The sequence below is a fragment of the Mizuhopecten yessoensis genome, unplaced genomic scaffold, assembly GCF_002113885.1.
Source record: "Mizuhopecten yessoensis strain PY_sf001 unplaced genomic scaffold, ASM211388v2 scaffold4121, whole genome shotgun sequence".
In the NCBI taxonomy this organism is placed as follows: Eukaryota; Metazoa; Mollusca; class Bivalvia; order Pectinida; family Pectinidae; genus Mizuhopecten; species Mizuhopecten yessoensis.
In genome coordinates, this window is record NW_018405386.1 from 1,206,139 (window position 1) to 1,215,381 (window position 9,243).

Here is a 9,243-nt window from a genome sequence, read left to right on the forward strand (position 1 = left end):
GGGGGGGGGTACGTTCATTTTTCAGTGAAAGTAATGTAATACTTTATGTGTTTTCAGTAAAAATAAGACTGACGTAATTAAGTGCTCAGAGTGATATGTAGTACTTATAAATATACCTTACTGTTTCAGGCGATCTGTATAACTACTGCTTATATTATAGCATGCTATTACCATGGAAAAACTACCACGTGTACAGATTTCCCCCGCAGGGCCGCTGACGTGTAAATATAGACATTGACGTTTTATATATACGGCGCTCCCATGAGTAGCCTGGAACAGGTAGATGTCGTGTTTCACAGTTGTTTTACCCCTTGATAATAAAGCAGTCAGACATTTCTTTCTTTACTGGTGAAAGAGCCATATCGGTATATGCGGGTTTCCACGTGTTTTCCGGTCAAGTCGTTTATCAGGTTGACTATGGTATATACAGCTCCAGGTAGAACAGCTGTTATCCCTCCTCCAAAGTTCCCAATGAACCGATATATAGCTCATCATTGAACAATACAAGTAGTGGATAGCGATCAAAGGCCAGAGGCTTTCTAATTTTACTCACTTCTAGCTAGTATAAGTTAACACGTCAAGCGTACGTGGCAAGGAACCGATTTATCGAAATATTGCGTATTTATACCATAAACAGAACAATAATGATACTCAACATCGGCTAGAACCAGCTACTAGACAACGATGTGCGTACAGAGTTTCTGCAACTGAACGACTAAGCGCCTCTAGATATAGCACTCTCTCTCTCGGTGTGCCTATATGCCCGAGAAGGCCCTACACCGTACAGATCCAGACCGTTACATACTTGTCATCTCTCCCTAATCTAGAGGGAGACTCCCGATTTCGGACCCTAAAATTGAACATATTCTACTAGTAAATTTGTTAAAACTCTTCCTATTTTCTATAAGATATGATGATTTCTTCTGAAGAGCAGAAAGAAGCCATTTAAAAATGCTGTTTATGCTGTTAATTCTGAGCACGCGTAATCTCCCCTATGTAAGTTATATAGCGCCCTATATTCATCTTTTTAGATACACCAGTGAGGGCTACTCCCATAACATGAGAGGCCGCTGGTCGGCCTTTTTTCAATCGGATATGATTTTGCCGTTACGCGGCGCCTGTCAAAAGTTTTTCGCCGTGTAAAACCTCTAACATTGTTGGAGTAGTGAGGGCCTACAGTGTGTGAATTTATATAGGGGTATCACACACTTGCATATATATATATATATGAACCTCTAAAGGGGTGAACGCGCTAGGGAGGTACTAAGAAACTTTTGTCAGTTGTTTATATATATATATATATATATATATGGTTATGTTCAACAGTACGTCACACAGTTCAAAAGAACATCATTTTATGTACCAACATATTTTCTCGTGCACTTTGAGTAGGACACCAGGCCAAGTACCACAGCAATCCTAACCCTGGCACGGAGAGTATTCTCCATAAGTACACCTGCAGGTCTTACCGTGATCGTTGATATAGAGATCAGAAATAAACACACATGTAACTGCGGACGGAAATAACATCTGAAATAAACATACATGTAACTGCGGACGGAATTAACTATCCCGTTCCTAGTTAATACGTGCTGATGAACAGTCGATAAAACCACAAACGGAGATTTTTTTGCATGAATGAAAACTGCGCCCATGTTTGATATTTTGTCCTATTAACAGCTATGATCATTTATTTTATAGACTGATAAGTTAGAGACAGACTTTTTGGTTAATATTTTTTTAATAATTTATTCATAAGCACACGGACTTAGATAGCATCTAATTCCGTGATAAGCGTTACGGCTGTCCCCATTTATACATTTTAAACAATAATTGACGCAAAACCGATCTGAAGTGTTCTCAACTTGCGTGCAAAATATCCTAAGTTTCTGGTGTGACATTCTAAAATTTGATGGACACAGAAAGGCATAAAACCTATATATATGTACGCCTTTGATAGACAATTTAATTTTGATGGCTTTTTTTCCTAATAATTACATTATACGTAATTATTTTGGAAGAATATTTCTAAAGATTTCCAGAGTTCACGGATACCGCCCGACCGATTTCAGTTGTGCGAAAGGGTTAATACTATTTGTATAAATGGTTGAACCGGTCGGAACACAGTTGTTCGTTTATTAAATAAGGTCGGACCTTGTAATATGATGCTGCTTTCAGGCGAACCTTGACATAGCCTTCCAAGGCCTGCATAAACATTTGCAGGTCCGCCAGGATTCTCTCCGGATGTGATATTCAATTTATGTTCAGATAAACGAACAGGCCCCAACAGTGATGGTCAAAGGGAGGTAAGTTATAACTGATGACGAAGCTCCTAAACATTTTTGTTAAAATTTATATCTAAAGATCGGCAAAACGGTTTCGTGGACGGTTTTTTATAACAGATGGAAATCTGTTATCATGTTTTGACCCTAATGACGCTTTCCTTTAATACCAAGTACCATCACGGACTGTCATCCAAGTCCGTGGTACAATGTATAAAAAATGTGAAAACGAGGACAACATCATTTGAAAATGCATGAGTTCTTTATTGATCTCTCTTATCTACAATATATTATGACATACCAATGTTTCAATATCTCATTATTGGTATACTATACGTGTGAGCACTATCAAACCGCCTGAGCATCTATAATGCTCAGCATTAATAAAGCTCTGTGAAATTAACATGAAAATAATCACAATCATACAAAATACTTCAGAAATTCTTGGTTTTCAACCCACTTTGATTCAATTCACAAGACACATTCATATTCCATTCTGATTATATAAAAAAAAAAATCACCATCAGATATCTTTAAGTTTCAATTTCATAACATTAATAGGGACTTTCTGACATGCTGGTATAACCCTGAATACATTACTGTAACCAGAAATGTTTATGACTTTATCTGCATTCCTAAAGACTAAATAAAATAAAAGGACAAATTATCAAGCAGTTCTTGCATATAAAAACAGAAATCCGAAATTCATTGCCACGTACATAAGAACCTCCTTTCGAAACATGCCCCGAGTAACAAGGTTAACTTGGAATTTAAATGTGATTTCACCCTACAACAGATACCTGTTCATCAGTCTCAATCACCAACCCCCAACCCCCCACACCAAACACTAGTAAGGTTGAGTCATAGTACCCTGCTATTACCATGATCTCCAGAGATATGGTATTGGACCGCATTAGAACAAGTAACATGAAGGTACCCAAAGTGGAACACTTTTTTTTAAGAAATCATAAAAATATTATGAATTTAATATTTCCTATTTGATTTTTGGAACATCAAATGTTCTTCTATAATGAAACAATAAATACCCATTTATTTTATTTGGTATCACCAGCACGCTTGTCTTTTATTAGAATTCATTAAGTTGAGTCATGTTCACGTTAGCTTTGCAGATAACCATCATATTACCGTCATAATAGTTGTTTTAGAAATAATTTACAACATTTAAAAATTTAAAATATTTTTTCTTCAATTTAAGAAAGTTGAGACACTTTCTGATAACTTTCAGTAAATTATAATTAAACAATTGATTAGAACATATATATTTCTCCTTTAATAGAAAAGTGATAGGATATTTATGTTGTTGCACATACCATTTCCTTCGAATTGTTTAATTTAAATTTTTTAATTTCTAATTTTTTAACAAAATAAAAGAGTTAGGCAGAAAAAATTTGCTCCAATTCCTTAAAACTGTACAAATTTTGATGTAGAATAGATACCATTTATTTGCATAACAAAATATTAATGATGCATGGTGTATATGAGTATATGAAAAGTGCCCCATTTTGGGTACCCTCACAATATAGCTATGTTTATAATCCAAATCAAGCATTAAGCCTCCCTTCATCACAGAATTTGATCTTGGGACGGTTAAAAACCTTATTAGTGTTTGATTTGATAGACAAATTTAGGATAGTAATCAATTATCTTTTCTCCAATTATTCATCTTTGGCACACTACTAAAAGCTTCCGTAGTACAAGTTCAACTGTCAGTAAAGTTTGGCTTCCTCTTCTCAACAAATGCATTCATCCCTTCCTTCCTGTCGCTCTGTAAAATATAATCATTACACATGTATAACAATTACATTAAGGTACATGACAAGAAACTTGTCACAAGTTCAAGTCACACAGTCACAAAGCAATTGTTACCGTTTAGAATTTATACCTCAAATCTGAGATACATCTGATGTGATACAATGCAGACACTCAATTTAATTCCTGATCAGCTTTATATACTGCTTATAAACGGCTCAAACTCAATCAACCAACAGAATAAAATATCCAAATATTTCATTCTGCTAATAACCAGTGAAAATGGTCATGCATTTCCTATATTTTGTACTGTCGGTTAAAATTGTGCTGTTCACTTGTTTGATAAATGTGAGGAAAGGAACTCGTAGCCTGTGGGCTGTTTGTGACCCTCGATAAATAAATAAAGAATTAGATACAATACAATACATTTTGGCAAAAGTGAGCATCTGTGATATCCCTTTCTCACAGATCACTTAGGTTGTGTCGCAGGTGATGCGATATTAATGTCTTATATACCCGGGATAACTACTGTTTGTTGAGTATCAGGTTGATTCAAGTTTCTCACCACTTTGCGTCGAGTGATATTGATTTCTCAACTAATATGTTTTGTCTTATGGAAAGTATTAAACTTTGTTTTTGGATTTTGTTTCTCCCATTGCTGTCTTTTTAAAGACCAATGTGATCATATTTTTGTTCACTTTGCATTGATTCATTGCAGAATTTCAGTACGTGACAAGCCTTAATTATGTTCAAAATCTTTGATAAGTTAAAATGCACTGGAAATGCGCCACATTGTTTATTCCCTTGTTTACCTTCTGGGAAGACTTGGCCATATGGTTAACACTATGGCCTTAAACAAAGATGGCTGGGGTCTAATACCCAAAACAGCTTTGAAATCCAATGGTTCTGCTCTCGAAACACAAAACAAACTTTTCTACACCCTTAGAACATGTCATGACAAAACTGAAGGCTCTGTACGTGCCCCTTTGCAGATAACCAATAAACAAGATGATAATTTTAAAGAAGTAATGATTTGATAAATTGGGTAAAACTATTACATTCTTGTCCTGCAATTAATTAGGGGGTTAACTTAGTATCGTTCTTTAATATACAAGAGGCCCATGGGCTTTAACGGTCACCTGAGTTATGTAAAAACTGATGTTATCGATGTTGCCAAATGAAAAAGAAATCATTTTGGAATAAAGGTAACTTGAACTACATGTAATGTAAAAGTAGTGTTAAAGATCTGGGTAGTATATGTACTATGTACAAATAGTGGTTCTGTCAGTCAGCTGAATTTTAGTAAAGCATTTTATATTAAGACCTTCCATATATGAAGAGTATTTGATTCTACCATATCAGGCCCCTGGGGGCTGGGGATCATACAACTATAGTAAAGTTTACCCCCTCCCCAGGCGGAAGCGTGACACCCCAGGGTAATGAAATTCACAATTTTGGTAAAGCACCTTAAGACCATTCCATCTATGAAGAGTATTTGATTCTACCATATCTGGATCTTGAGAAGATTTTTGAAATTTCAGTCAATTTGCTCTTTTTGGCCCCGCCCCTCAGGCCTCTGGTGGCTGGGGACCATATGATTCACAGTTTTGGTTGACCTTTGGCCATGGAAGGTTTCTGCAAATTTCATTGAAATTGGTTGAGGCGTTTTGGAGAAGAAGTCGAAAATGTAAATTATTTACGGACGCACGACGCCGGACAAAAGGCGATCGCAATAGGTCACTTAAGACTTTGTCTCAGGTGATCTAAAAATTAAAAAAAAACATGCTATATATATTTTTAAATAAATTCTCAGCATAACTACGAGAGCTTATATACATACCCATCTATCTCACACTTTACTATAACTGCTTACTAATGAATAATGGTTGTTGGTAGCCCTCGCGAAAATGATTAACGCTCCTCATCCATGTTACAAAAGTCATTGCATCACCGATTACGTGAGGTTGTTAAGGTTATCAAAACAATATGGCTGCCACGCGCATTCTGCTCACTTACGATCTATCTTACTGTAGCAAAAGTTCTCTAAAAGTTGTATTGACAGTTTTATTGTTGGGAAAAGGTTCTCACATAGCTTACTTATTTCAGGCATTAAAATTTGATGGCCATAAACAATGCAGCAAAGGTAAGTCAGCAGATAATTGGCATTTAGCTGAATACAAAGCTACTGTCTGTACTCATGTGTTTGTATTTCTTATTTTGCTGGGGCCGTGTTGGTGTTATTGTCGGTCACCTATTAAAATAAAAAAAAAGGTAGATTGAAGCCTTGAAAATTAACAGACATGATTAATTATGATTAGACGAATAACACGCTGGTAATTGTGGTCCATTGTTCACGTTTCACACCAAGGTAGTTCACATCCCCAAAGGTAAATCTACCCACAGGGCAGAGATCGTTGATCAGGGTGTCGATCGTAGAGAACAATAAAAAGCTTGTCAAATGAGGGCGAGTCTAATTGGAAAAGGGAGAAGTTATCAATTTGTGAAAACTTGATGAGTAACGGTCCAATGCATGCGTAACGGTAAACTGGTGATACATAGCGGCTCAAAATCCATGCGTAACGGTACCGTTACGCTAAAACAGCCTGGGGTGAACACTGATCACGCTCTGGCTTCAATCTCTGGGGCCGTGCCTCTAGATAATACTGTGTATGAAAGCAAGAGTCATACAATAACCTTAGTACAGATGCATTTCAAAGATTATCTATTATGAATTACCTTGAAGAATCCAATAACAACATCAATAGATTCAGCAAATTTCTTAGCAGCAGCAACATCATCAAGTATACGGTGGACCAGTCTTCTTTTTCAACCAGTTAACAATGTCGGAGGCCGATCTGCCACCTATACAAGATATATTTAGAATGCAATCAAAACTTCAGTGGTTAAGTTAATATATATTTTGAAGATACTTTGAAAGCTTCATTTGTGTAAAATTCTTTGATATTAAAAAATGTCAACTTTTATGTATTATAGGTCAATCTTTTAAAACATTTTTATGTTATGTACCAAGACATGTGGCAAACAATTTCTTTCCCAAACTGGAATTTTATTCCTCCGCTTTAAATTACTAGAATTGACAATTGAGCATTGACATCAGTCTTCTAAACTGGCATTACTAACACGCAAATGTGGAAAATATTGCACTTGTCAGCATCGAATTTTTTGCCTTGACGTTGGGTAAGTAGACTTTTACATCCTGGCATACAGAGTCAGTAATATCAATCATTTTATTTTTTCTCCCAGGACGCATGTTTTCTCTATGACTCTTTTCCGTCATGGGGAAACTTCATATGGACTTCTCTTGTTAGTCTACAAATACAATTACCTTGGTATTCACTGGGTTGACCACTTGAGAAAAACTTCAATGTTGGATAACCTTGAACTCCAAATTTCTCTCCTAAGCTGTTTTCAACAGTGGCGTCAACTTTGCCAAGTTTGATGGATGACCCAGAGTCCTTCAAAGCTGTAGCAGCTTTAACAAATTCGAGTGCCAAAGCTTTGCAGTGATCACACCAAGGTGCATCTGTTGAAGACAAAAGATATTGGTAAGACATTCATGTTAGGTATTTTCTGTAAGCAAATGCATTTCTGCCCATTTCACAATATTTTTCTACAATCAACTGGGAAAAAATAAAGCAGCTGATCATACATGTCCCATTATGCAGTCATCTGACCATTGATCTGTAATCTGACCATTGATAAATTGCGTTTTGATGTCTACGAAACCAGATAAGGTTGCATGTTATTGATGTTAACCATTGTCTGGAGCCATTCTTATAAGTGCTATCTCAATACCAAAACCTGGAAATGGTTATCAATATGACAACCCAGGCCACTAGTCACATGATTATTCTAGCAAGAGCTAACCAGTGGGTGTCTTAACGTTAGGGTGATGTTAACACCACCAGAAGGACTGCAGTAAATAACAAATACAGTTGTACCACCTTTAGAACCCTGCACTAAGCCCAGATGACGCGTTTATTAACGCTTGTAACAGTCGACATCATGTAGTGTATTACCTCAATGGCAGGTTTCTCCAGCCTTCTGTCAACTTTATTCATTTCATTTGAATCTAGGCTATTTCTTGCTACCGAAATTAAACTTACCACAGAAAAGAATGCTAGCCCAGATCTAGATCCAGACGTCCACACGACAGTGTATAAGAAATAGCTGTTCTTTGTGCGTTACTTGCAGTATAAACTTATATTTATATATGATACTCTACTAGACTGGCAAAACCAGTAATATTACGTTTCCACATATGGGATTTCATCCGCCCATGTCTCTATAAAAACTCATCATGATCTCTACGCTTTGTCTAAATAATCCAAGGCTATCCAAACAGTCACGTTAAATGAAGTGAGGTTGGGGGAGGGGAACTAAACATGATGTTACAGTAATGAACTGCTCGACAATCATGACTGCTAAATTAACTAGAGGCCCATGGGCCTAAACGGTCACCTGAGTCCTACAGTATTTATTTTTGTTGTTGAAATATGTACCAATTTGAGTACAAAAAAGTTAAATATAACGTTAACTTAAGTTTGTCAGGACCATGAGCTGATCATTCCTAGACCGAGTTTCAGTCAAATCGGCCTATTAGAACTTGTTTTTAAGTTTGAAATAGTTTTTTCAAAATGGCGGCCGTGACGGCCATATTGAATTTCTGATCGACCCGAAAAATAACAACACTTTTTCAGAACCATGAGTCGAACATTCCTACAAAATTTCAGTTCAATCGGCCCAGCATAAATCTTGACTTTAAGTTTGAAATAGTTTTTCAAAATGGCGGCCGTGTCGGCCATATTGGATTTTTGATCGACCCGAAAAATATCAAAACTTTCTCAGGACCATGAGTCGATCATATCTACAAAATTTCAGTTCAATCGGCCCAGCAAAAATCTTGACTTTAAGTTTGAAATAGTTTTTCAAAATGGCGGTCGTGATGGCCATATTGGATTTCTGATCGACCCGAAAAATAACAGCACTTTGTCAGGACCATGAGTCGATCATTCCTACAAAATTTCAGTTCAATTGGCCCAGCAAAAATCTTGACTTTAAGTTTGAAATAGTTTTTCAAAATGGCGGTCGTGATGGCCATATTGGATTTCTGATCGACCCGAAAAATAACAGCACTTTGTCAGGACCATGAGTCGATCATTCCTACAAA

The 9,243-nt window shown here is 36.5% G+C and overlaps 1 long non-coding RNA gene across 1 annotated transcript; it reads right to left on the reverse strand.

The window, feature by feature from the left end:
• Nucleotides 1-6,138: 6,138 nt before the first annotated feature.
• LOC110448574 lies at nucleotides 6,139-7,485 on the reverse strand. The gene is made up of 3 exons (XR_002462744.1): nucleotides 7,399-7,485; nucleotides 6,789-6,914; nucleotides 6,139-6,303 (listed from the first exon to the last, which is right to left on the reverse strand). It is a non-coding gene; the product is annotated as an uncharacterized LOC110448574 (long non-coding RNA).
• Between the last annotated feature and the right edge of the window lie 1,758 nt (nucleotides 7,486-9,243).